The sequence below is a fragment of the Astatotilapia calliptera genome, chromosome 3 (genome assembly GCF_964374335.1).
Source record: "Astatotilapia calliptera chromosome 3, fAstCal68.1, whole genome shotgun sequence".
NCBI lineage: Eukaryota > Metazoa > Chordata > Actinopteri > Cichliformes > Cichlidae > Astatotilapia > Astatotilapia calliptera.
In genome coordinates this window covers 48,183,617-48,211,087 of record NC_137424.1, presented here as the reverse complement: position 1 = coordinate 48,211,087, position 27,471 = coordinate 48,183,617, and the positions used below count along the sequence as shown (strand labels likewise).

The window sequence follows — 27,471 nt, the reverse complement described above, 5'->3', positions numbered from 1 at the left end:
CAGATTAGAGTCAACTGATCTGTGAGCCAACAGATATCAGTCTACAAAATTGTATACAAATCCATTTTGGTGCCGTAACTACCTACAGTGTTGTTGTCGTTATCAATTATTCACTGAACGGAGGCTGTCTGTGGTTTGGGCAGGCACACATGTCTGCTTCGCCTCGTTGCTCCATATACCGTCCTGCCATGTGTGTCCTCGTGCTATATGTGACACTATACAGGCAGCTTGTATTTGGCACTCAATCAGTCTGTAGATAAAAAAACCAAGCCATTCTTCGCTGCTCCTGAAATGCAATTCTGTAAAATCATGCAATGCACAATGTCTTACATACTTCCTATGCTTAGCAGACAACTGCATAAACTGCTCATAAAAGCTGGAGTCTTTTAATATTTGGTCATTTTGGCACCAAACTAGCCCACAATTACCTAAATAAATAAATTTGCTTTTTCTCAACTAATTCATTAAATCGTCATTTATTGACTGAAAAATCATTAACAACTAAGACAGATGCCCAGAATTTTATGGCTCCAGCTTCCTAATTATCTGCTGCTTTCCTTTTATTAACATGGAAATTTTGTCTGACAAGATAAGTGTCAGTTAATGAAGAACACAAATGGCTGATTAATCAATAAGAACATAATTTATCACAGAAGAATCGATCAATTTACAATTAAGGCAGTACTGAAGCAAACATACAATTCAGCAGGCAGATTATTAAGACAGAGCAATTAAAACATTTAAAGACAAGAACACCAACAGACTGCAGTGAGTGGATTAATCAGCCACATATGTTCAGTGAATTACACTTTGAGACAAAGAAAGTGGGTTAGTTTTAATTAGAGCTCAACTGATACTGGGATAATTTCCCGGTAAGTACTGGAGTTTGATCAATACAGAATTTTAAGACCAATATCGGTGCCGATATTTGTTCATTTGAAAATCTGAAAGGTCTTTATTTTGAATTTATCAGCTGTTAAAAATACAGATTCCAATTGATCGGGAAATAATAACACTGGCATTAATCAGTAAGGTCGATTATTCTTGTTATCAATATATAGGAAAATATCTTTAATATACACATTCAGTATGTGAGGAGTAATTTTAGAAAGAAAATAACGGGATCGTTGATCATTAAGTTTCTAGCAACGTATTTAAAAACAAGAAAACAGTGAGACACTGCTGGCTCTGCTCGACCAGAAGTTCAGGATGCTGCAGATAGTTCCAAAAGTATTGTAAAAAATACAGACAATAAGGGAGAAAAAGACAACCAACACACAGGTGATGTTCACATTTTTAAAAAGAATGTATTTTTGCGTGAATCGTGAAAATGATTAGGTCTTCATAGATCGATGTGAACACACTTTAGTCAACTTTAATGCAGGTCCAGGAATTTTTATGAACATCAGAAGAATGCTAATTTTGCTGCTATCTTACAAAAGCAAAAAATAATAGAGAAGTAGTAAAGACTAAGCTCCCCAACCCACCCCCATCTCTTAGATGTCCAGCGGGTATATCAAGCCTGTTTCTGGACTGTGGCTTTGCCAAAGACTTTGACTGCTTCACTGGGGATTTAATGCCTTTAGCATCTGGCACAATAACACATGCACTGATGCAAATACAGGATGTGAGCACTTGGACTAGATGCTACTTCATCTGGGGTATTTTCACTTCACTGCTATCAAATCCACACTGACTGAAATGACAGAGGAAATGGTGTTTGTGAGTCTTAAGCGTACTATGGTATTTATAAAAGAGGCACCATGAGGCTATTTTGAGAGGCTTATAAACAGAACTGGAATATTCTATGTAGAAACAACCTGATCCCAAATGCAACTACACGATAGGACTCAAGTTAGTGAAGTGTGTTACCTAAAAAAGGGCAGATTTAGGAATTTAAAATGACAATATAAACACATACACACAAGCCCAAAGTCTCTGTTTTGTAATTTTGTACATTATGACCTTAGCCTTAATCCTGTCCTGCTTGATATGTAGATTACTGTGCCACAGCTTGTCCCATGTTATTATCATTGGTCTGACATGTCCGGATATGCCTGCAAAGTATATTTGTTTTTGTGAGTCTTTAATTGTGTTAATAGGTCTCTTGTATTTTTAAGGGAAAGTATTGAGTTTCTCCATAAAAGAGATGACTAGTAGCTATGCAGAGTCGTTATTTTCCATGACACAAAGACAGATACCATATTTAGCACAAAGATGACTTCTGTATGCAACGATTGCTTTACTTTTATTGCCCTCCTGGATCAATAATCATTTAGTGAATCAAGCTGCTTTAGCTGTTTTGTTAAACCAATAATCCATAACTGAAAAATAGGAATGACGTTAAAGCCTTGATGTACGTCAAGAATGTAAAACTTATAATATCGACAGTAGAGTCGGGTTTGTTAACCACCACGTTCATATGATTTTCACTGGCCCAAAAAGCTTTTCATGAAATGCACAATTGTTGGAAAAAGTGTGTCTGCATGACAGCAAATACATTTCTCAGTGCATCAAAAAAATTAAAATTCTGATTATAATCATAGCTTTTTATTTTGCCTGAAATGAACCTGGCCCAGTTCTCAAAAACTGTATAAGACCAAGTCATTTTTCCCACTGATAGTTCTGCTGACTGATTGATTAGAGCCCTATATTATACTATAGGGCATTATCGGATTAGACCGATACAACACTTGGTACTTTTAAATTCCATATTCCGATATAGATACTGATATATTTTTTTCCAGACTTGGCTGAAGGGTGTTTCCGAAATTTCTTTTTTACCTTTTATATTTGCCTTTGTTATAAATCTTGATATTGATCGATCAGAAAATGGCTAATATCAACTGATACTGGCATGATAAATCAGACGAGCTCTAACACAGAGTTCCCAGCACTAAAACACTCGATTAATGATCTGCACACACACAGAAAATGACCCCATGTAATTCTGTGATTTACAGCAGCGTCATGCAAAGACATGGCAAAGAATATTGCTGTCTATTAATACAAGTCTGAAATGTTGATTAGCTAAAAAATGTGTCTCAGATTTCTTTATATGTGGAAGCCTTTGGCTCTTTTTTCTTTTGCTCTCCACTGCTCACTGCATTGGGCTGATAATTAATTCTCTGTTGGCTTGTCATTTCTGGAAATGTCTTTCATATTTCATGCAGTCGTTTTTCCATTGTTGATGCAAATATGTAGATTAGTACAGCTGTAAAAGAGTCATCAAGCTCAATGTCAAACGTTAATCAGTTGAATAATGAATCAAATAAGCACAGAACACATTTAGGACATCAGTGTGGTGACAGGTCTTCCATGCTTGCTATGACAAAAGAGTAAATTCAAAAGCTGGTAAGTACTGTTTTTTGTTTTGCTTTGGGTTTTTTATTTTTTTTTATTTTTGGGGAAGATTCCCAAACCAATGGCTGTTCACTTAGTTGGAGGTCTTTGTAATCAAAGACTGAGTTTTTTTCTTCTTCACTGGAGCAAAATCTCATCTTAACACTTTGGAGTGCAAGCTGTCATTTTATAAATATGCAAAGGCCTGACTGTTCACGCGGCAACAACAGCTACCACAGCATATAACAGAGACACTCTGATTACAACACACTTAGAGAGCCCTTCATTCTCCATTAAGCACGCCGCTGCTCTGCTCTATATCAGCAAGTAGTTGTCTGCTACTATATTTGTCCAAAATGATCAAAAACCTGGTATTTGGAGCCTTTAATTACGCACTGTGGGAGCAATTAAAGATAATATATTTATCACTGTAGGCATAAAGACCGCTGTGGCTGAATACTGCTGAAACATCACATAGTGCTCAGCAGCCAGTAGTAAACGAATCTAAATGATCTTCAGGAATACAAGCTGCCAAAAACAGCAGTCACATGACGACCTTGTGCATCAGTAAAAATGGACATTACGTCTCATGTAACTCACTTTTACATTTAATCTGATCTCACTTACACGCACACACTTTTTATATACAGCTTCCCGACGCTCTACTATCATCCATCTTTCTTTATCTGTGCCTCTCCGAGTCAGTGTGTTCATTGTGTTTTAGAGCGTGTGATAACTGCTAAACTGCACAGGAGGCAGCATCTGTCACCATAGAAAGAGAAAGATGGAGAGAAACAGACAGATTTGCATGAAGAGTAAGAAGTGAGGGAAGGTGGTAAGCTTGCCTTTCATTTGCCTCTACTCTGCTTCCACCCAGCAGCTATCAGAGAACAGCTGTTTGGTTGTTGCTCCGAACAGGTTTATTGTCTAATCAGGTTGTGTCACATAATTGCTTCAACTAAATGAATCCAACCTTGTTTTATACACATTCCTAATCATGCAGCGCGATGGCAGCTCACTTGTTTACCGTTAGCGGGCCCACTCAGTCCAGTGTGTCACGTTGGGTTTCTGTCAATCCTTGCTGTCATTCCTGCTCCCTCCCCCCCTTCTTTTCCTCATCCTGCTCTGTCACACCGACTCCATCTCTTCGTCCTTCAGCACAATGCAATGTCACCACGCGGTGACTTCAGATTGAGGCTGCCAGCAAAGGTTTATTGCAGCTACATAATACCGGTGAGGTTTTACTGAAAAGCCTTTGTGACCACTTTGGAAGAAGGTTACATAAACGACCAAAAAAAGAGACCTGAAGTAAAAAATTTGAGTTTCTGAATTTTGCAAGCAGAGATCAGAGATCAGTGGGTTTGTAATGGATCAGTACTGGTTTCTAAATTGGAGAGAGGTACAACAGCAAATGTCTACAGCCTTCTGTAAAACACGGTGGAGGCTTTGTCATTGCTCCGGGCTGCATTTCAGTCAATGGTGTTGAGATCTCGTCAAACTGGATGGAATTATGAACACAGAAAAGTACCATCAGATTTTAATGGAATACCATTTGCAAAGCATCTGATTGGCTTCAACATGACAATGATCCCAAACACCTTGCCACAGTACTAGAAAGCATACCTGGTTAGAAACACATCCAATGGAACACAATCAGTCATGGATTGGCCTTCCCAGAGCTCGGACCTCAACATCACTAAAGCAAAGTGGGATCATCTAAAGGGAGCCAGCAGCCAAATAAGAGCTTTAAATGGACTTGAATGTGGGCTAAAGGAATAACAATAACCTTCTTCCCCGGAGATAATGGTGATAAATATCCTGGCATGGTAAAAGTTTTCTGGAACAAACATTATCAGAGAAAATGCTGGCAAACTTACATTTTTTAAGTTTGGCATGCACCAACTCTAATATCTACAGCCCGTCCTCATCTTTTTCCACCTACTCAACTTTTGCATTAGTACCAAACAAACTGCCAGCACTTGAACAAAAAACAACATAATCATGCAAAGTACAAACCAGAGTACTTCAAGCGTCCTCTAGCTGTATGCACCTGATGCTGACATTGTTAGGCACTATGAAACTTCATCATATTCCTACTCCAGTGCAGCTGCATGTGCTACTAGCTTGTATGCACACTTTAGTGTCTACAAAGGCTGGCCTGCAAAAAACTTGTGAAACACCTCCACAATACATAAAACCTCCCAAGCCTGCTGATAGCGAGGCAAATAAAAACACCCCTTCTGACAATGATGTTCAAGAAATACTGCTAAGTTTACAGTACACTGTCTATATATCCACTGAACTGTTTTCTGTCAGCATCATTTTCAATCCCTACTGCTTTTCTTATTTCCTTTAGAAGACTACAAGGTGTAGTCTGGGTTATACTGACACCTTTACACACAGCTAGTTAGAAGTAAATCACGTCTTCTCAATGTTTTGACTTAAAGAAAACATTAAAATATCATGTGAACAAGGTCAGCCAACAGCGATGCATATTTATAAATGGAGTTTGCGGCACTGCAAGAGTAAAAAGCTTTTGCCAACAGACTCAGCTGCCAGCAAAATTAGAGACACAGAAGCTTGTACTCATGCCATCAGAACAAGCAATTTGGTGGATTTTTCTTATATCATAAACACAAAAGAGAATCCTATAGAGTAAAAGCATCCACATGAAAAAAGACAAATAAAAAAGCAGATTTTTTTTGCTTTGATCAATCATCAGCCGTCAAATTTTGTTTGCTGAGCTGGCAAACCAAGTTGCTGACCAACAGGGAAAGTTTCCCTCGCTCCAGCTGCCCTCTTTCTTTCTTCTCTTAATTTAAACTCTCTTTCTCTCTTTCTCACAGCTCTATACTCTTCTCCATCACTCTCCATCCATCTTTGTCCACGTTGCTGACATTCACCTTCCTCTCGATTCCTGCCAATCATCGCTCCCCGTTCTGTGTCACTGCAGGTCTTTGTCTCATTTCTCCCATCCTCTTTCTGTCTCTTTCACCGCCCAACAGCAAGTGGGAAAGTTTTAAAAAAAGGCAAACGTTTCCACTGGCACACTCTTTTCTTTCATTTGCTCTCACTCTCCACCAGTGTTTGCAGTTCTGAACAAAAAGGGGCGACCAGACACTCAAATTCGCACACGCACCCAGACACATAAACACTGAAAGTAGGGCGCTGAGCATTAAAGTGGCCTATATCAGGAATGTAGGCTGAAGGTTGAAATTCTGAAAGGTTAAACCAGTGGCATCTGGCGCGGCCGCTTCAACGTGTGAAGGCGTCGCTATCGAGGAGATGAAAACATGAGAGGGTGATGAGTGGCAGGAGGTTGAGGGATTAATATTTGTCTCTTCACAGTTCATGACATTTTTAAAAAAGACAGCTGTTTGGGGAAATATGACTCAGGAACAGCATTCTTCATGTGCTCAAACTCATGTAGGATTTTAAAACCATTTTTTTTAACTGGCAAAAATAATCTACCAGTCAAATGAATAACTCAAATAAAATTATAATTCAGTCACTGGGAGTTTGTTTTACCCTGTTTTACTGTAGGGTCAGTATGTGGAATGACATGAAAGCATAGATCCACCCTGCTTTGCTATAACAGTGTAGGTTTGTGGTGGTGTAATGGTACATGGGGATTATTTCCTTGGCCCCTTAGTACCAAATGAGCAGTGATTAAATGTCACAGCTGACTTGAGTGTTGTTTCTGACCAGCAGTATTGGGTGTAATGTGTTGCAAAGTTACAAAGTAACTCGTTACTGTAATCACATTAGACCTGTTCAGTAAGTTTTTTACTGTACTTAACTCAGTATCTTGATGCCCAATCATCCAGGTAAATATGGATGATTGAAATTCCAAAAGTTGATTCTGTTCATCTGAACGTAGCGTTTGGCCATTCCCCAACTCTCTGTGAATGGTACTTATGGCCATTGATCAGTGGTCTTTGATCAGTGGGTTTTGGTCAGTGGTTGTTGATCATTGGTCATGAGAATTTGCATAATTAAGATTAAGGAACTGACCTCCCAGCCCATTGTTCCTTCAGTGGGCTGGTTTCAGTCATTATGCAAATGTACTGTTTATAAGGTTGGGGAAACCTGCAGTCAGCTGAGACTGAAGAAGTCACTTGGATGAGTGACAAAGCGTTTCTCCCAAAAAACGCTACATCCAGATGAACAGAATCAACTTTTGGAGACTAAACTCAGTAATTACATAAAAGATACAAAATGTTGTTACTTGTGTTACCAAATGCAGATAGAAAGAAAAAAATTATATATCTTTCTACGCACTTCAACTACAACCAGCTGATTTCAGTTTGTGTGCAGCAGAAGGAAATTGGTAGAGCGATATGGATCTTGAGGAGCAGTGATAGTGACAGAAGCAAGGGGTTGTGTTGGTGTGTGGGGATGTAGCCTCAGGTTTATATTGTTCAATGGTAATCACGTGACCATGCATTTCAGGTCATTTCACAGAGAAACGAGTAAGTAATGTAACAAGTTTTGTAACAAATTACTTTCTCCGGTGAGTAATCAAGTAACATACTGCTTTATTTAAAAAAAAAAAAAACACACGCATAAGGTGTAATACATTGCTTTCCTTGAGTAAAAACCCAGACACTGCTATGCCATATCACATCTTCCACAATAATCAATTTTTATATGACACAAAATTATCATCTCTTTCTATTGTTGGTATAGCAACACCATGCATTAATGTTCCCTGATGCATACAACAACAAGATAAGCCTGGGCATATAGCGAGAGCTGTATGTCAGCTACGGCAGCGGTCCCCAACCCCCGGGCCTCGGACCGGTACCGGTCCGTGAGTCGTTTGGTACCGGGCCGCGAGGGTTGAGGCTCAGGTGTGAAATGTGTGGTTTTCAGGGTTTTTATCGGTTTTCAGCGTTATTTTGTTATCGTTTTTATTGTTAACTCGGTTTTCCTGGGTCTTTTCACGTGTGTTATGAATAAATCTTCTATTTTTCAGTAGCGGTACTAGTTTTATTTTGTTGTATTTTTTCGCGACACCTTAAAGGCCGGTCCATGAAAATATTGTCGGGCATAAACCGGTCCGTGGCGCAAAAAAAGTTGGAGACCGCTGAGCTACGGGTGACGTTTTAGCACCTATAGTAAAAAGGAAGCTGGCAGTTTGCAACACAAATATAACCAAACCACTCTGTCAGTCACTGGTTGTACTTCATACAACAGGAAGTGCAACGACTAATTTAATAGTCGACGCACGTTTGAAGCTTTGTGACATCCCAAAAGACACAGGAATAAGTAGTAGGATTTAAGGGTGTAATAACGGGCTGAAACAGAAGGTGGCAGCACTGCATGTACAAGGATGCCAGCTGCCATTAAACACCACAGAAGAAGAAGAAGCAGTCTCTGGTATCGTAGCTGTGTTCAAATTCAGGGGCCTCATCCTCCGGAGGCCGCGTTTGTAGGCCGATTACGTTATAGCAATGCGACGAAGGTTGTCCAAATTTGAAGACTGCAGCCGACAAATGCGTTCTTCATTTCCCCTGATTTGAAGGACGGGTCGGGTGTATCCTTCGTGGCCCAACCTATCCCAGAATTCATAGCGCGGCCAAGTCAATTCCAGATTCCAACAATGGTGACAGCTACTTAGTTTTAATATTTAATATTTTTAATATTTTTTATTCCTATTTATTCTATTTATCCCCTTTGTATATTTTATTTATATTTGTCTCTGTATTTATATATATGTGTGTGTGTGTGTGTGTGTGTGTGTGTGTGTATATATATATATATATATATATAACAATTCTGTAACTGTAACTTCGGTCGTTGCTGTGCTTTTTGGAAGTCGAATTTCCCAGAGGAACCCACCCGAGGGATTAATAAAGTTCTATCTTATTTTATCTTATCTTAATATTACTCTTATTTTTTTTTAAATTAGTTTTATTTGTTCCTGAGTAAATCAATTTGGCTGAGTTATAGTTTTCAAACAGCTAATAAACGCCACACAGAAAACTGATTAAACAGAAGTGTGAGATGGTCGAGAATTTACGCCAATATCCTGTTATATTCTAGATAGCAAGGAACAGATGGACGAGTTTATTAGACTTTACTGAGACAATCTGCAAATTTCATTAAAAGTTTAAAAAACTATCATCTTGTCTTTATTTTTAGTTAGCACATACTTGAAACACTTAAAGCTGTAAGGCAGGGGTCCCCAATCCCAGTCCACAAGGGCCGGTGTCCCTGCAGGTTTTAGATGTGTCCTTGATCCATCACAGCTGATTTAAATTGATAAATTACCTTCTCAATGTGTCTTGAAGTTCACCAGAGGCCTAGTAATGAACTAATCATGTGATTCAGGTGTGTTGACCCAGGGTGAGATCTAAAACCTTCAGGGACACCGGCCCTCGTGGACTGGGATTGGGACCCCTGCTGTAAGGTAATGATAGTTATATAAGAATACATGGATGCTGGTGCAATAAGCTGTACGTTTTACCTCAAATAGATGCATGATTCGATTAGTCGACTAATCGCATAAATAATTGGTGACTAGTTTGTGGCAGCCTTAGTCACGGCTGTCGCGCTGTAATACTGCTGCTGCTGAAGCCTCTTTTCAATAGTCTCTCTTCAAATTAACAAGTGTGTCACTAATAAGAACAGCTCATTGGAAAAGAAGGATGAAAATGCCCTTCATTTACTTGCACTAATAAGTGATGCTGCCTGCAAGTTGCAAGGCTAAATAAAGCTATATCACCCATCCATGTATCTCTCTTTAAGACCACAGTGTACCCATCATCTGATGGCTACAGGATACAAGCCATGTCACAAAGCTCAGATTGTCTCAAAATGGTTTCTTGAACATAGCAATGAGTTCACTGTACTCAAAAACCTTCCACAGTCAACTCAGTCGGTTCCCTGAAGTAACCGACTCAGGCAGTAAGCAGTAGGTCTCCTGGGAAGAAGGGAACTCATCCTTGGTTTAATTTTTCAGGTCAAAAAGCTACATCAATCTTTTATATACAGTCTGTGATGCATTTTCGATATAAAACATGTACAATGGCAGACTCTTCCTTACACAGAAAAAAGTCAAAGGGAGTAAAAGTAAACTATCTCACAAGAGATAAAAAGTTGAATGCAGTAAAGCACATTTTGCCCCATTTTTTTTGCAATTCCAAACTAAAGTCACTGGAGATTTGCAGTTTTCATGTGACATGCACAAAAAATGCAATCCCACACATTTATCACCCTGCTAACACAAATCTGCACAGCGAAGAGACCCAGGTGCCGAGGACATAAACACTCTCAGGACCAAATCTGTCCTCTGTCCTGAAACAAATCACGTTAGTGTGCAGTACTTCACTGCTGTCACACCTGGGTACCACTTTTCCAGTTTTATGTATGCAGAGTGACACACTGCTCTACCTCGGGTGTGCCTGGATCCCTTTTTTCTTATGTAATTCTGCACACTCGTCTATCAAAGGTAAACACATGGAGGGACCCGCTTTAGCAGTTTTTTTACCCTCCATTTAAAATATAAAGATCAAGTTTTGGGAGCCACTATGAAATATTTTTATGTAAATTTTTGCTTATAACATGAATACACATGTCAATGCCCCAAATCTGACAGCCTTACAGCAAAGAATTTTAGCTAATGCTGACATAACTGGGAAGGTTTGCTTTGGAAAGTTTTTACTTTTCTTGGCTTTATTGTCTTTATTATGCAACACAAAATAACAAATGAGTTGAAGTAATCTTAAACTGTCGTTTTTAATCAGTCGATTTAAGAATTTTGAAATGACGCAGAAATGAAAAACAGAAACGTGCTCCAGGGAGGTGAAGTTCCTGATTTATAATGACACTTAGATCCGGAGATCGAGTTTTGTTTTCTTAGTGATAGCCTAGAAAACCTGACATGTGGAAATGATGGGAGGCGAGGGCTATTTTAGGGACTTTTTTTTCACTCTGAAACTTTCTTTCTATCCTCAAACATGCATGCAAGTAGGGCTGGGCCATATTATACCGTTCACGGTAATACCGGTATAATGTTAGGCAATGATAGGAAAATTAAATATCGCGATAGAATGGGAGTAAAACGCGCATGCGCAGTGCCTTTGTTTTCATACGCACATGGCCGATTGTTGAGTGAAACAGATGAACCAGAATTGGTTTGTAAAAATGGTGCAACTTCAGTGATGTGGAACTGGATTGGTGTTTGTCCGTCAGATACACAACAAAGCACATTTTTTTTGCAGAACATGCAAGCGGCCGTTGTTATTGTCGTATTTGTCGGACTAATATGCTCTTAAATCTGGGAGTAATCTGGGTCCTAAACTCTGTATGCTTCAGGTCAAACAACACTGCAGCATCACTGAGAGTTAAAACCTGTCTAAATTCTTTCATCTTTAATAAAACGATCAGCATTGCTGCTTTACCAGGTGTAACTATAAAGTTTAACTTCCAGGCATCCATGAAAACAAAAGTTATTACATTTAACAGAGTTAGAAGTTAGCAGGAAGCTAGCGGAAGTTAGCTCGCTAGTCTCGCTAGTTACCTAAGCATGATATTGCATGTTCTGACTGAGAGATTTCTGAAAAAAAAATCAAACGTACAGCTCTGCTATCACTTCCAACATAAATGAAGACAGGAAACTAAACAGCAGTGACGTTTGTAGGGTTACTGAAGTTGGGCTAGCTGGTATATAATGATGTGCTAGGTGATCGCTAGCGACACAGCTATGTTAGCATAACATAAACAGTGAAGCTGGAGGATGAACGCTAACTTTTTTCCACTTATAAAAGTTAAGGGGAAGGTTCCTCATGGTTAGAGACAAATGCAATCGCATGGCAGGATGCTGTAAACGGACCAAACTTCAGTCAGGAGAACAACTGAGATAATCCATCCACAATACGAGGTTAGTCATTAATATACTGCAACAACATGGGAATAGAGCAGCTGCCAGAGAATTCAACATTAATTGATCAATGGTACAGAAGTGGAGGAAGCAAGAAGAATGAGTTTAATAAAGTTTAATTTATCTGACTGCTTTGTTTCGCTTAATGTGCCTTATAATCCCGTGCACCTTATGGTCCGAAACATACGTACTGCACACTGCAGTTTAATGTTGCAAAGCACCTCTTTTTAACTTCAGTGGATATTATACATGGTTATGCTCAGGATATGTCAGCCCATTTGTACTGGAAATGCCTTTTGGTTAAACTTTCAGCAAGGAATTTGCATTTGCACTGTTGAATTTTATAAAGCTTTAATGTACATAAAAACCAGCTTCTTGTTTAAGTGAAAATAAATGGAAGGTTGTCTTTTTGCGCTAGTAATGTTGTGGAGTTGTATTTTGTCTCGCATCCATTATATTGTCAGTTATATCGTTATCGCAAATTTTCAAATATATATCGTGATAAATATTTTTGGCCATATCGCCCTGCTCTACATGCAAGTACAAAAAAAGAACAATTTCTTATTCAGTTAGTTTTAAAGCTGCATTAACCTAATACCTACATGGAAAAAATGCATGAGGATCCATTAGATCATCCTTTTACTACACACTGCAGACATTTCAGCATGATGTTATATGTGAACCTGAGGGGCTTCTAAGAGAGGTCTGAGTAACTGATTGGGAAATAATTCAATTTGTGCTTTGAAACCACAAGAATCAAAGTTCACTTTATCAATGAGGGAGAATTAGATTGTAGACATTCTGTGACTTCTGCTCATTTAAAGCAGGGCCACTTTCATGCAGTCAGTTAAACTATTTAGATGTTTTGTAGGGGGTCTGTTGCTAAGTCTGCTGGACCAGAAGCAGTTCAACAGCAGAAAAAAAGAGGAAAAAATGAGCGACGACTGTCTGCTGAGAAAGGAAGCCCAACAGCAGCCACCATGGAGACTCGGAGAGGAGCCAAAGCTCCCCTCGTCTCCTTGCTGAGCCAAGCCTTTGCTCGTTCTCATCCCATGTGAAAAGCCTGTTTTCTCTCGCTGTCTCTCAGCAGACCACTTTGGGCCCTTGTCTCTTCAAATTCTCGTTCGTCCATCACTCAGCGGCTCAGCTCAGTTTCTTCTTTTCATTTTCAGGACACCTATTATTCGCTCCATCATGATCTCACCTCCACGCAGACATCCAGTCTCTGTATATCTGTCCTGGGAGGTAATTAAACGCTCTGACAAAAGGATATTCACCACAGATCACATCCTCAGAGAGATCATTGTTAAAGTCGTATATGTTTCTTTGAATTTCGGTCATTATTATTAATAACTGGATGAATAGAAAACATAACAAATAATCACTGATTTGTTGTATTGTTATCAAATTCATAGGAAGAAAATGTTTTGGGACAAAATCTAGGCCAGACAGCCACTGCAGCAGTTACCTAAGCCTCCTTATGTACGCATGCAGCCTGCAATAATCTTTTATCCAACGGCAATCCTGTATTTGCTAGGTTAATGATAACAGGTAGCTAATCTAGCTTTCAGGTAATTGCTAACAATTAAACAGCTAACATTTATAACTGTTTAATACTTTTCCCTGACCTCTGACATTCCTTCTAAACTGTTGTTCAGCTCTAATAGAGAGCTTGCCTCATTCCAGTTTTTCATTTTTCTCTTAAGTGTGATCTGCTCACACTGTTTATGTGGATTCTGATGTCTTTCTACAAACTGCAACTATAACTAACAGCATATACAAAGAAAAATAAACTTTACTTGAAAGAAAAATATTATTTTTATAATAAAGAACTTTTCCCATAAACTGCAGTAAGTTAAATGTCTGTAAACAAAGTGCTCTGCCAATTTTATTCCCACCTTTACCTAAAATATTTCACCTTAACAAACAAAAGCAGGTGCAACATAATAAATGTCAGGTGATTATAGCATTTTCCAATATGTTTATAACTTTATAAAAGCTTTGTCTTTTGATTAGATAATTCAGAACTGTTTTGTTCCTTTGCTCATACCGAGGCTCCCACTGGCTTGTAGCTGTGGACAGCTTTAGCTTTAGCCACTTTTCCTTTGTTAGTTTCTTTAAAATGTTCACGTTTAAACATCTGACTAGTTTTATTGCTACAAACGTTTCGGTTCCTCTGCAGTTTACTCTAGCAAACCTTGTGTTTCACTGACTTCCATGTTAACTGTGTGTGCCTGCTCCACTGTTTGGACCAGCTAATAACTGGTCATATGGGAGGCTGACTGGTGGGTCACCGGTCAAGGCCAAGAACACTGTAAGTCATCTGATTCTGGTCCCTGGCTGGTCAAACGGTGCATGTAGTTATCAACCAAGACAAATCACTGTATTACTCTAGAGGCCCTCAAAAACTGACTCCTGCAAACCCAGTCACGCAACTCTAAATGGTCCATCACATCAGCACTGCTATTTGGGCTGAAAATAAAAAAGGTGTTCATTTATGTACAGTGGCTAAAATTTGAAAATGTCACCTTTCAAATATCAGTAATATTGTCAATACCATTTATCAGCAACTGCAAAAATGTTTTTGGCTAATTTATGGCCAAAATGAAGAACAACTTCAAAGGCGTCTAATGCACTGAACATAAGCAATAATGGCTTTATTGATGTGAGTGGAGACTACGCATTTCATCTTTTCTTTCTCTTCTGTGAAATTCAGAATTGCTTATCTTTTTGTTCACCCCTCAGAGAGCACTCGAAGTCCACTGAAAGGCTTTTAGTTTGCTCACTCAATAGTTGTGAGAAAGTATGAAAGTGAAAAATGAAGCAAACCAGTAATTAGCTTGAATAATGATGTGACTATAGAACAGACAGCATTTCATCTTCTGAAGGTCCGGTCTGTGAGTGTATTTCAGCAGCTTTAAAAAAAAAAAGACTGGGCAGAATCAATTGTTTTGATCCAGGAAGCAGACAAGCCCGTGACACACAGAGAACCATGCAATCAGGCACACACTCAAAATAATTGACCTTCAAGCTAGGGTAAATTGATATGTTGGACCAATTGGCTGAGAGCTGATGGAGATAAATAGCCTGGTGATGGTTAGCTGATTTCTGTAGCAGATACACACAGAGGAGCGTTTCGTAAGCTCAGACCCCTAAAGTGGCCTCCGACGTCTGTTCAAGGAGCCATTCAGTGCCTTGCTCAAACGCTGACTGAAGGATATTTACTCTACACACTTTTTAAACTCTGGATTCATGCTTCTTTTTTTAAACAGGGGAAGATAATCTTACCAAACGATCACATCACAATTGTTTTTCTTTTGGTAGAATAATCATCTAACTACAGTTCTCCCTGCAAAATTTAAACCACATTTGCCTCAATTTAAAAAAGAATGCATCACCTTATCTCAAGAATAAATGTCGAGCACACATCTCTAATCATGCTTTAAACTGATACGAATCTTTAATTTCTTTCTTCTGTTTACAAATCATTTTGCAGCCAAGGTTTGAACAGCCTCGATACTTGTTTATGAGATGTTGTATTTATTTTTCATCATTTAAAAGCTGCTAAAAAGCAAACTCGTACCCATCTTGTATTATGTCCTTGGAATCATTCAGCTACCTCTCCAGTAAATCACTTATCCCCTGGGTTAATCCTCTCTGAGAGATATCTGGCAAAATGGTGGGCCACTCCAGCTACAACCACCACCAAGTGGAGGACTTCTTCATGTGTTGCTACGCCCACAGAGCTTGGATAGCAGAACAGGGACTACCATCGCCAACTGCCGTCCAAGACAATGAAACCCATCTACAGGATGTGACAATGACTAGATCTGAATGACATCATAGAGCACAACAACAGTGGCACAGCTAGCCTGCAGGTAAGAAAACATGATGGGACAGAGTTTGTTGATTAGCAGCAGCTGAGCCTTCAAAGTAAAAGGTAATCTGTATTATTCATTTGAAAATCTGACAATCTGCCTACTATGGAAGCATGTCAGATCACCAGTCTCTAATATATAATTTTTAAAAAAGGAATGTGGACATCAAACGTGACTTACATCAGTCGGCTTTGTTCAAAACAATGAACAGCCAAAAATGTCATTAAAACACTACTCCAGTACATTCAACATAATTTCGCTCAAAGACTCTGAACGTTTTTGGATTTATTCATTAAAATCCTGTCGTCTTATCATCCTTATCATCTCAGATATGGACTACACAACCTTTAACCAAGAGTAGAACTAGGGCTGCTCAATTAATCGAATTTTGATCTAAATTACGATCTGGGCTTTCAACAATCATTAAAAATGACTGAGCCGATTATTAGCACCTCCCTCGTGCTTTACTCTCACGCTGCTCCGTGTAACAAATCGAGCGCACCTCTCTGCGTTTCGAACACGCGTCACAACAATTAAGAGGACCCGAGGGAAGCTCGGAAAGCTAAGCAGGAGTTATTTGGAGAGGGGAGTGACTGCCGTTGGTTGAAAAGAGGTAAAAAAAACTTCAGTGGTGTGGAAACATTATGGGTTCGCGGAGTCAGACGTGGATCAAGTAGACACAGTGTGTAAACTTTGCTACGGTGTCGTAGCTGCACCACAGAGCAACACTGCAAAGTTCACTAAACTTAGATGTTTACATTTCTCATTTATTTTTTATATTGCAAACATTTGCACTGTTATCAGTATTTGCACACTATTTTATATTATTTTTGACAATCTTTAAAGTCATTATTCAATACATTGTTATTGTTAAATAAATAGCGTCAAATAATCGAGATTATTGAACCGTAATGGCTGCACAGAAAGATTATGAAATGACATCAGCCAGTCAGCATTATCATCTCAGATATGAACATTTAATGAGGGCATTACCATGTTTGTGGTTGACTATGAAGTTAAATGAAATATGACTAAGTTAATAATAGATTGGATGTGCGCCTGAGAAGCCAAATGTATGCCAAAAAGCTTCTCATCCCCGTTACCGTGTCTGTTTATCACAGAGCATATTGGAGAAAATTGACATGATGAGGAATGACTGATTTGGAGCTATTATTACAGCGGGTGTCAAATTTTCATTGATTAGCATCTCCTGTAAACGGTTACACTGGAATAAGTACAAATCAGTAAATGCTGCTACCATGCTAAATGATTCCCTTCTAAATACGATTTATGTTGTAGTGCTCGTTCCCTCACATGGAAACTGTGCATACCAAGAGGGTAGAGCGTTACCCCTGATGCCTGTTTGTGCCGTTCATTTTCTGCCCAGCTCAGCTCTTCCTCTGCCTGAGGAGCTATTGACAAACATCCCAGATTATGTAACACGCCTCTGACAGCACCAGACTGGGCGCACTTTTTGACATATTTAGGTTGAGGCTTAAAATTTTCACCACAGAGTTCAGCTGAGGGGGAAAAAAAACATACATCTGAGCACGCTCTACTCCCAACATCCAACTGAAGAAATATGAATGAGCTCAGGCAGGGCGCTTGTCTATAAATAGGGTGTTGTGAAGGCCTGTTTGGACTTGTGGGAACAGACAGGGCATTGTGCTGCCTGGCCTATCTGTATCAGGACTCCAACCATCAGGCTAAGGACTGAGCTGCCCTGATACAAACAAACACACATACTCTGGCCTAGATGCTTCTATATGCAGGCTGCTGTAATCTCACCCACCTACACATATAAAATCCATACACGCTGACCCAGATGCCGAGACTGTTACGTTCGTTTACACCTACACAGGATATAAAAAATACAAATCCATATTTCTACACATACTCATCTGCCCTAGACGCCAACATCGGCCAATAACAATTGATATTATAAACACAGTGCCACTCGCATTGTCCCAATTTAATCTCACTTGCCTGATGTTAAATTCCCAGAAGTTAAGCGTCGCTCTGTGTCGTTTCAGGCAGTTCGGTAAAAATACAACTAAGCTCATATTACTAATGCCTGTACTAGTGTGCACTACTGCCAAACAGCTATAGCAGGTGTCATATCGCAGTAACTGGCCCATCTGCAGTTGCACAGGCGATGTTAAAAACAGAACTGCTTTGATAGCCCCGTGTGATTTTAAAATTTAAGCAGACAATGAATCTCACAGTTTGTAGAAATTAATCTGAAATGGTGGTAGATGAAGATTTCGGCTTTCTGTAAAAACACATTTAAAAAGATTCAATAAAAAAAATCTCTGTTCTTTTTTATGTGCTTTTGGCTGTCATTATGCTGTTCAGGAAACTATGAAATGCTCTGCTGTTGGTCTTCCTTCTTCTTTAAGAGCTATAAACAGATAATTATCATAAAAATAAAAATAATCCCAGTACGCAGCCAAAAATACAGGTCTGAGTAAGGAAATCATTTCAGCTGCGCTCAGCGCACTTTGGTTACCATCCAAAATAAATAAATTGATTAATTAAAAAAATAAAAAAACTTTTTTAGCAGCCTGTGAGCAAAAACTTCAATATTTATTTTGTATTTTTGTCTTTCATGTAAGGCTAGCTGGGTTTTAACACACAGATGAATCTGTCAACACAGAAGAATCAATGTTTCTGCTGGTGCCAAAAGGCAGAAGCTGCACTCAGCTGGGCCATACTCTGTATATAAAGGCTAGGAAGGGTTTTCTTCTTGTAACACATTAATTTCTCCCTTTTAAAAAAGTAGCTCTGTCTTGTTATTACAAACTGTATTTTCTTCACTATGTTCAACATAATCTCAAATCTCAATCTGAAAGTAATCATTGTTGTTAAATAACAATCCAATCTTTTCTGTAATTATACAACTGGTCTCTAAAGGTGTGATGTCGTATCTATTAAGTATTTTACTAAGTGATCAACATACAGTAGTTCCACTAAGACTTCTCTTCATGATATTTTTGATCACATGGATGCATCCCAAGCTAAAAACACAACAATTTTTGACATTAAATTCTACTTTATTACTTTATGTAATTTGATTACATTACTTACATTACATTTTTCATGTAAATTTCTTATATAAGTACAATGTAAAACATTACCTTTAATGGAATCTCATGAAATGAAATTTAGTTCATTTGTATTTTCCTTAATAATTTTCATGAATAATCCTTTGAATCTATTTGAAGCTACTTCGGTTGAATTTGACTCAAAATATTGCTTCATGTTTATGAGGTCATTAAGAATTATTTTGTGATTGAAGATTTTACATTAATTATACCATTTGGGGCAGCACAGTGGCACGGTGGTTAGCACTGTTGCCGCACAGCAAGAAGGTCCTGAGTTCAATTCCACCATCAGGTCTTTCTGTGTGGAGTTTGCATGTTCTCCCCGTGGGTTCCCTCCGGGTACTCTGGCTTCCTCCCACCGTCCAAAGACATGCAGCTTGTGGGGATAGGTTAATTGAATAATCCAAATTGCCCATAGGTGTGAATGTGCGAGTGAATGGTTGTCTGTCCTTGTGTGTTGGCCCTGCGACAGACTGGCGACCTGTCCAGGGTGTACCCTGCCTCTCGCCCTATGACAGCTGGGATTGGCTCCAGCACCCCCCGCGACCCTGAAAAGGATAAGCGGTAGCGAATGGATGGATGGATGGATATACCATTTGGCAGTTGTAAAATTAAATTCTCGAACAAGCTATCCCAGTTCTGCTAACCGTTCACTAGCTCCCTACACACTGAAAGTGCACCTGTATAATTTAATTCAGTATGTTATCCCCAGATTTTTTCCCATGCAGATGCTGCACCGTGTTGTTCATCAGATTGCCAATTTTCCCTTTAAAAACAACTCGAAACGCTTGAGAAACACATCACACATTGCTCAAAATACTGGTATTTGCCAGCTATCTGCTAACCCATGTGCCAGTCCTATATTTAGACTGCTTTTATAATTTACTCCTTATCTCCACTCGTGGATGAAATATCTACAATATATTCACCGACTAGCCAATACAATTGTTAGCATTTTCTTAAAAGCTGAGCAGCTTTTTCCTTCTTAGCAATTGTAGAACTTTTGACATTTGCAGTGTAAAGTGAGAACTGCCTTTGTGGCTTTTCTGTTATGGATATTGATTTCCTTCTCACTTATTTAAAAATGACCTACAATGTTTATGTTTTTGTTCGAGTGGCAAAGAGATTAAACGGGCTATAAGCCATCCAACTCTTTTTGGCAACACTGCTATAAACAAAGAGTGATCCACAAACTCCACAGTAAAATAAAACTCTTAGACTTAACAGGCAGTTACACCCACAGATGTAAACATCAGCTCCATATCAGCATTGAAACATCATCAAACACAAGAACACAGTCCATTGCTGCAATGACACCTAAATTTTAAGCATTAGTAACACAGCTACACTCTTACAGAAAGACTGTATTCACCCAACAGCTGGCATGTACTTTAGTGGAGATCATTTCAGTGTTGTCAACGACTCAACATAAGGATAAAGGCTATTTCTGAGCAGTGGAGATGACAAGAGCATTTACTTTCCTGATATTCTGGGACATGAATGCACCTCTGAAGCAATACTCAGAGTCCAATTACAGCTGTTTACTGCCCCACATTGCTGCACATACACACATTCATCTCCCTTCCAGCATTATCAGTGCTAGTTATTTGGAAACACGCATGAGTCCTCAGGGACAATTTAAGATGATGAAACATGTAGGGTATTTGGTGACGATTTCAGTGTCCCTCAGTTTAAATCATAACATGACTTCGAGTATCTTCAATACCTTTCTTTTTAAATCAAATTGATGAAAAACAAATCATTTTATATTTGTTTTAATGAAGTGGTGTCAAGTTTGAAAATAAGTTTCTGTCATTTTCAAGGGTGTGTCTGTATCCAATAAAAACATGCTCTGTGTGCTTTCACTGTAGTGTGAATAACTTTTTAAAAACTCCTTTGGCACGTTAGTAAGGAAGCTTTGATGGTAGACACGACTCCTGCCGTGTCTGGTTTAATAAAACAGAAAAGGTAAACAGGTGCAAGATGCTCCAGCATTTTCCCATTAGCATGTAAAATAGATCAGTTGGTTAAGAATATGAACTAAACTTTTTTTTCGCTAATACACCACCTTAATTTGTCTTTTCTTTTTTTTTACTGCTAGATTTTGGCAGTTAAACTGTCAAATATATCTCACATACTAGTTAGTTTGGCTTATATTGTTATACATTGTTCTTTTAAAATATTTCTTGTACTTGTCCTTTTTGACTTTATACAGTATGATGCATTACTGTAGATTAAGCAGAATGCCAATTATTTGAGCTCAACATGTGCAGCAGTATTATTGATTCATTTAATAGTGATGGGAAACATTTTTTTAGCAGAGTAATTACTTTAATTTTTAATACTTTATATACAATTTGAGAATAATTCAAAGTTTTATGTGTAAGTATGTATTTTATAATGCTGTATTGATACTAATGATAAATGTAATAATATTTTACAATTCTTCGACTAGGAAGTACTGCAGAGAGAGATGCCCACGAACAGTACAGCAAGAGGCACAAAGATGAAATCATGAAAAACAATCATAAAATAATGAAAGGCAGAACAAAATCATAAAGTGGCATTCTGTCAGCTGGCAGTTTGTATTGTTGACGTGTGTCAGATTTATTTTCCTTTTCTAAAAGGGGTGGTCACCGTTTGTGTTTGTCATTTTGTAAAAGTCACTGTGCAACAGGGCAGGGTAATGTGGCCAAAAATATTTATCACAATATATGTTTGAAAATTTGCAATAACAATTTAACTGATGATATAATTGACACAAGACAAAACACTTTACAACTCCACAACTTTATTAGTGCAAAAAACACATCAATGTATTTTCACTTGAAGAAGCAGCTGTTTTTATGTGCATTAAAGCTATATAAATATTTAACAGTGCAAATGCAAATTCCTTGCTGACAGTTTAACTAAAAAGGCATTTCTAGAGGAAATGGGCCGACATATCCTCAGCATAACCATGTACAATATCCACAAAAGTTAAAAAGAGCTTATACACACACAATACGGTAATATTATGTTGAAGCACAGTACGTATCACTCCGCGAGGCTCCTGCCTACGATAGTCGTAATGCTCCGACAATCCATCAAGCAGTGCAGCTTCGTAGCTTCCCAAAGTCCTATTAAAACTAGTGCTGACAGCGTTAACTTCGTTAAAATGACGTTAACGCGGTTATGGCGGTAACACGGCAAATCTCCGTTAGCGAGTTAACAGAGATGTGGGGCTGGACGGCACTAATGCATTGACGCCGTGCAGGTTATTCGGCCCGCTTGCATGTTCTACCAAAAATTGTGTTTTGGTGTGTATCTGATGGACGAAAACCAAACCAGTTCCACACCACTGAAGTTGCAGCATTCTTACAAACCAATTCTGGTTCATCAATTTCATTCAACAATCTGCTTCCGCCCTTCTCATTCTCCATGCTTTTTCCGCCATGTGCGTATGAAAACAAAGGCACTGCGCATGCGCGTTTTACTCATGTTCTATAGCGATATTTCATTTTCTTATTGTTGAACTACATTATACCGGTATTACCTTGAACGGTATGATATGGCCCAGCCCTACTGCACAACACTGCTAAAATTTCAAAATACACAAAATTCAGAAAAAACTCACCCTCAAAAACTACCAGCTCTATTTGTCCAACTGCTGATCCCTGTCTAATGCCTTCCATCTACAATAAACTTAAATAATAATAAACTAAAAACAGTAAACTAATAAAACATTGAGCATGTTTAAGCTGACTTCCCAGAAGGGCAAAAAGTCAAATTGTTATTGACAATCCATGTAAACCCCACAGAATAACTAATCTATAATGACGTCAAGTTGTTCAGTAGCCAACAGGTTTGCTGGTGCAGGAACAATAGTCACCATGTGTAGTTTTTACAGTGGCGAGCATCTTGCAAGCTACAGAAGAGCAACACTGAGCAAAATAAAGTGTGTGCAACACAGACTGTCACTGTTCACCACAGTTTAATGATGTCAACAAGTTTATCTCCTTGGATTACTTGTGTGTCCAGAACACAAATACTCTTGTACCATCAGATCAAAGGGCAGCCGTTCCAGCTGAAGGGTTTATTTTTGGCCCTGACAGATGTGTTTGACACAGCTTCCAAAAAAAAAAAAATACTAAATGTCCGCTGTGAAAAGTCAACAGCCCCGCTCATTCATAGTAACACCATCCTGCTGCTTAACTGAGCTGATCACGAGGCATTTAACATAGTCTGCGAGAAATGTTACCAAATATATATAGAATATATAATGAGAATAGATGTTACTGGTGTCTCACAGTCACAGTGTCTGCAGCTCATCAGCTGTGGAACCTATATCAATATAAAAAGATGTACAGCGGAACAATTTGTTCTCATGTCCTCTATAAATAACCAGTGTTTTATAATGTTCTGACGCTGAACAGATTAGAGCACCAGAAACACTTTGAAGTCAATAAGCAAGTCTTCCAACACAGCACTCTGCTCTCAGACACACCAGCACGGATCTATAAGTCTATTCAACGTCAGACACATAAAGAAACATAATGAAATCATTTGAAGTAAGTAAGCTGCAGAATCAAAACAGCACTTCATTAGTGATGTTTTAGTGTTGATTTATTACCGGGTAGGTCAATGTTTAATGCTCCAGTCAGCTCACCACTCTCTCTCTCCCTATCTCTCTCTCTCTAAATATATATATATATGTGTGTGTGTGTGTGTGTGTGTGTGTGTGTGTGTGTGTGTGTGTGTGTGTGTGTGTGTGTGTGTATATATGTATATTCACATGCAGCTTGGACCCGCGCCTGTTTCATGAGCTTACAGTGTATGATTTGCAATTTAAATTTTAAGCCTAAACATGAATGACAAGTGCACAGCTGCTATCTTTAGTGCAGTAAAAATGCAGGAAATGCTTGTTTTATTCTTAGCACACTGAACTTCTAGAATATTATCAAAATACAAACACTGACTTGTTTTTTTAGCATGTTACAGATGTTTAGATATCACAATTGTTCTGTGTTTTGAACTCTCCTCCTTCAAATACAACTATTTCATGCTCAAAGCCCTGAAAGGACGCGTCAGAATTTTGTTTTCTGCTGCTCTCACAAATGTGTCAGTTCTGACTGTAGGTGAATGGTCAATATGGGAAATGCAAACAGTATGAAATTCCATCAAAGTACAGTTTGGAGCTGCTGAGGCAGAGTGTTATCTGGGCACGCACACTGTTCAGCTTTCATCTGCTACACTTCTGATATATCATTTTGTGTCTGCCCTCCTCCACACCAGCACAACAGTTGTGCTGGTGTGGAGTGCTGTTGTTGTGGATGAGGCCACTCAGAGTGCTGACATGTGGCGTTATAACGCTTTTCATTAATAATGATAAAACTCTTCCACAAAATAATAAAAGACCCACAAAAAATAACAGATGAAATGCATTAAAGGCCTCGTTTTTAAAAAGACAAACACACATATACCACCCAACCCCCAAGAGGCATATACACACACACATATATATACACAAACACAAAGCATCAGCAGATAAGACCAAAACTCTGACATTTGGGTGAACTAACCGTTTAAAATACTCTAAAACAGAAAAAAGGAGGAAGTAACTTTTTTGCAACGCTGATTATCGTTATTGCCATCATTACCATCATTTCTCTTTTAGTTTTATTTGAATACACCGACACAAATTTGGACTTGGCCCCTGGTAACACCACACCCACCAGCAAAAGAGAAACAATACACTCCTGCCGTGTTTCTGGGCTATGTGCATCTCCGCGCACCCCGTACGTGCAGAGTCGGGGTGCGCTTGCGTAACGCAGCATGTCCACGTCTCAGAGCCTGAACAGTTCTGGAACGAACGTTCACTTTTTCTTCCCCCAGAAGATGAGGCTGTCTGTGCGCGCGCGCGTTATCAGCAGGGGGCTCCACTTCACTCAAAGAGCAGCGAGGCCGCGAGTCTCCAAATGCGGTATGACTCACAGAATCTGCGCGCGAGCCTGTTTGGGCGCGTGCGTGCGTTCGTGTAGCTCGCGGCAGAGTAAAGACAGAAAAGAACTGTCTCTGGAGCAGTGTGTAGACAGAACAGTGTGTGTGTGTGTGTGTGTGTGTCCTTGGTTTGGGCACGACACACTAAAGCAAAACATTTCCACTCGCGCTCGAAGATATTCCGTAAAAGGAATGCGAAACGCACATTTTCACTCAGTTTCTCAATTTTACTCCTTTTTTCCTGATGTTTTACTCGCGCAATAACACGGCCCGTGAACACACACACTCACAAAAGACACACCTCCATTTGACATTGACACATATTACACACCCTCTCCAAAGAACCACAACACCCTCCTCGCGCCCCTCTTATCAGCAGATTACTACTCCACCAAAGCCCAAGTCCCCCTGTTCACACAGACAAGCCCAAAGCTTTCCATCTAAGAAAAAAAAAGTATGAGCCCCGAAATTCCCACTGCTGCTGCCCAGTAAGGACACCTAACTGGAAAACACCACAAAGAAAGAGCGTTGATGCTTCTCTCTACTGAAAGGCGTAGACAAAAATAATAAGGTGGGGGGCGGGGTGGGGGTTTGTATATGAACATGTCAATAGTGGCCTTAATTCTGTGTACGGGAGATTTGAGCCGTGCCACTGAGCAGTCATGTCTGGTTCAGTCATGACCGACAGAGGAGGCTGGGAGAGGGAGGGGGCAACAAAGACCCGCTGGCTATGCCACATGTGCGTGTCAATAACGCGCACTGCACTCCCTCTGTCACGGGCTCACTCTCACCAAACTACAACTTAAGGCATACTGTTGGCGTTTATTAGCACTCGTCTTATTAAGTGAGCACATACCTGGCCCAGAGGCGTAACGTTTGTTGAGTTTTTGTTCGGTTGCCGTATTGTTGTTGAACGGTGCGGACTACATCCTTGCATCTCTGTGCATTTTTGGCACCGAGTCCACCAACACAAAACAATACCCTCTGAATCCCACCACCCTTTTTCTCTTCTTCTTTTTCTTCGTTTTTTTTTTTTTTTGATTGTTTTTGTTGTTGTTGTTGCACTGCTGTTTAATGAACACTGACTAACCACAAAGGCTACTCCCAGACTTTCTCCAGGACGACACAAAGAGATTTTTTTAAATAATTAATTGCGGCAATAACTCATTTATTAATATAGAAGAAAATAATGCATATAAATAAACTCACCGTTTATTCAGCAAGTGGGGAATACAAAAAAAATCTTCGAGAAAAATTGTGGGACTTGTAGAAAATATATTTGTGTCTGTACGACAAGTCTCGTTCTCCGTTATTTTCTCCTCGCTCTCTTCCCAGCCTGTCCCTCCAAGCTTCCCGCTAATCTCCTGTTACTTCACTTTTCCTCCACCTCCTTTATTTTTCCGCTGCGCCTTCCTTCTCTGTGTGTCCACCGGCGTTGGGTTTTTTTTCTCCTTTTCTCCAGCAGGAGGAACATTCAGCACACGGGGAGAGAAAAAATACTCAGCGGTCACTCAAAAGGCAAGATGGAGCCATTGAGGTTTTAGGGGTGTTTTTAAAGTCATCTGCCGGTAAGTCAACAGCGGGTCTCGGTGAAGTGGGTTGTTTTCATTCAGACAAAGGGTAATGTATAGAAATATGGTGACAGCTACGGTGTGGATGTGATAAAACCTGACGAGACGCCGAGAGAAAAAACAGCGGGCTTCTATTTTCTGGCTCACCCCTCTGCTTTGACGCCACAGTGGTACGGCCCACCCTCACCGGGCTTGTGGAATGGAGCCGAGCATTCCCGCCTGGGCTCGAGCCAGCAGGTAAATAAACACACCTGCCCACGCAGAGAAAAGAAAGATAAACTTAACGAAGACCAATAATGAGCCCCACTCCCCAACCAAAGACGGTCTGGTGGCATTTAGGGATGGGGTCAGGGAAGGAGGTTCTGGTCACTCTGTGTATTTGTGCCCCGGAGTATGCCACCCTCAAAGACTGGGCCATTTAAAAACATCCACGAAGCAGGGCTTTGACTTTTCACGAGTTTCCTTTGGTCAAAACAAAACTAACCACCAAAAACAGCTCAGTAATAACAAATTACTTACAGTAATTTTAAAAATGCAGATTTTACATGTAAGTGCCAGTGCATGGATGAGAAATTACCAAAGTGTAAGATCTTTAAATCACCCACTTTGCACAAATTATTGACAGTAATTTTTGTGAATTCTGTACTGATTCATAATAATAACAATAATAAAATTTATTAATAATTAAAAAAATTCAAGTAGAAAAATTA

At 39.3% G+C, this 27,471-nt stretch overlaps 1 protein-coding gene across 1 annotated transcript in view; it reads right to left on the bottom strand.

Moving 5' to 3' along the window:
• ndrg2 (NDRG family member 2) overlaps window positions 1-26,876 on the bottom strand; it is a 46,727-nt gene extending 19,851 nt beyond the window's left edge. The window contains exon 1 of the mRNA XM_026162715.2: window positions 26,400-26,876. The gene's annotated coding sequence lies outside the window, so the exon portion shown is untranslated. The remainder of the gene's footprint in view (window positions 1-26,399) is intronic.
• Window positions 26,877-27,471: the final 595 nt, after the last annotated feature.